Consider the following 2,187-nt stretch of genomic DNA (forward strand, 5'->3'; position numbering starts at 1 on the left):
TGGCTCCTGCCTGCTGCAGGCTGGGGCCAGGAGCAGCACCGGGCTCTTTCCACTGGGGGGGGCGGGGGTTGAGCCAGGGCTGTTCTTGGGGTGGGCTTGCAACAGGAGGCTACCCAGGGTGGACTGCATTCAGTGTGGGCAGCAGCAGTGCTGGGGGAGGAGGGTTGGGGGGGGGCTGTAGTGAATTTTGGGGTGGCTGCAGCCCCCCCCCAGTCCTCTTTCCAGCGCTGCCGCCTGTCCTGAGTGCAGCCTCACCTAGTCCCCTCCAGGAGGAGCCCAGCACTGCACCACCCCACACAGATCTGGGGGCACACGTGCCCCCGCCTCCTGGAATGTGCGCAGCAGCAGGACCACCCTACCTTCCCCACACCCTGGCCCCAGCCCGGCTGTTTTGCATGGTGTGAATGGGATACATTTTACATACTGTTATGGCCAGGTGGGACTGACTCATGGACCACCTAAGATATGAATTCTCCAAATTTATTTGAAGGTGTTCAGAAAAACTTCGGTGTGCAAATGCTTTCAGTGCTTTGCAGTTTCACTTAAACCATTAATTAGATTGTGCTGATATTTTTAAATGCCCAATATTTATTTCAAAGAGAGAATACATTGTACAGCAATCAGAAAGGACATAATCAGGTTTCTGTGTTCAGTTCTGCATAGAATTGTTGAAGGTCATAAAGTCCTCCCTATGGCTAAAGTTTTTCCTTTATTTCAATAGTAATTTTAGCAGAAAAGGAGGGAATAAGAAAGAGTGGGGCAAATCCTGTAGCAGTGTGCAGTGTTCCCTTTCAACAGAACTAGTGATGCATCAGTGTTCAGGTGGAGGCAGGATTTCAAAATGTGCTGGGGGAGTTGCCCTCTCCATTTTGTCAGTGAGTTAGCAGGACTGGAGGAGGTGGTGGATGGAGTGTGAAAGTTAATGGTTACCTTTTTTGATCCAGTGACCTCAGTAGCTAGCACTTACAAGGCTGCTTTACTGCTCTTCCACTCTCCTTGCAGGTAGAAGGATAGTGACCATAATATAGGGCATCAAGATTGGATCTGTGAGTTAAGTATCTTTAAAGTCAGGACAGAAATGATAGCAGGAATTTCATCCTATTTTACTTGAGAAGAAAAGAAAAAAACCACTGAGAGAGAACTCCATAGCATATTAATATAAAACAGAGAGGGAGTAGAGCGACTAGAAGTTTATTGAACACCATAGATGAGGCAGTAGTTATGCACACTGTTTTCTATTCTGTTGTACATTGTACTGTACAGTGTCTACAAGATTTTCTGCATTACAGACTGCATGAAGTGTGCACTAATCGCAGTATTTTCATATAGGTAATTTCAGTAATACAGATGCATGTTGATCCGAGATCGTTGTACAGTATAAGTATGCTAGGCTATGCATCTTGGATTGTTTGGGGGTTTACAAGGTTTGCAGATTTATTACTGGGCCATATTTACGCCATTTTCAACCCACTCAGAATGGGGAAAAACATTTCACTGTACATATTTGGTTCTGTAACTTCATTTATTCTACAGTTTAAAAAACAATGTCAACATTTTTATAGGTATTTTTTACACCTCCATTGTTTGTAACATTTCTTAGAAGCCTGAAAATAAAATTATCTTTTCCAACTGTTTTTGTCCATCTGGCAAATACTCTTTTTTCTGCCCAAACCCTCATCCTCTTACATTTTGAGTGAACATGGAGTGGATATGTCTGTTTTTATTTACTTCCCTGTGGTGTGCTGAAATCAGTGATAGCAGTAGGAAATGTGTCTAATGGTGGAAATGATAGCTCCAGTCCTCCATTCCTGCATCACTCCATAGTCTCATTTATTTAAAAGGGTTTTTTTTTCTGTGTGCAAAAAATATAGAATTAGACCAAGGTTTTTTAGTTAATGGGCTGTGACTCAATCAGCATAAGAAAAGATGGCATTGATTTACAATGGGTTCTTTATTATAAAACACTTGCAAATATTCAGCCAGATATTCTGCTTGAGAATACCAGTACCCTTTTGGAGATAAAGACTTGGTTGCACTGGGATGGAATGATATAGGTATAAGCAGTTGCACTGGGATGGAATGAAGGCATAAAGTGTTGTAACTTTAACCTGAGTTATTTAAAGTTAAAGTTTCATATATTATTTATTCACTTTATAAGCTGCTTGCAACAAAGGCTCAGGGCCGCGT

This window comes from Crocodylus porosus, unplaced genomic scaffold, assembly GCF_001723895.1.
Source record: "Crocodylus porosus isolate Cpor-Errol unplaced genomic scaffold, CroPor_comp1, whole genome shotgun sequence".
NCBI lineage: Eukaryota > Metazoa > Chordata > Crocodylia > Crocodylidae > Crocodylus > Crocodylus porosus.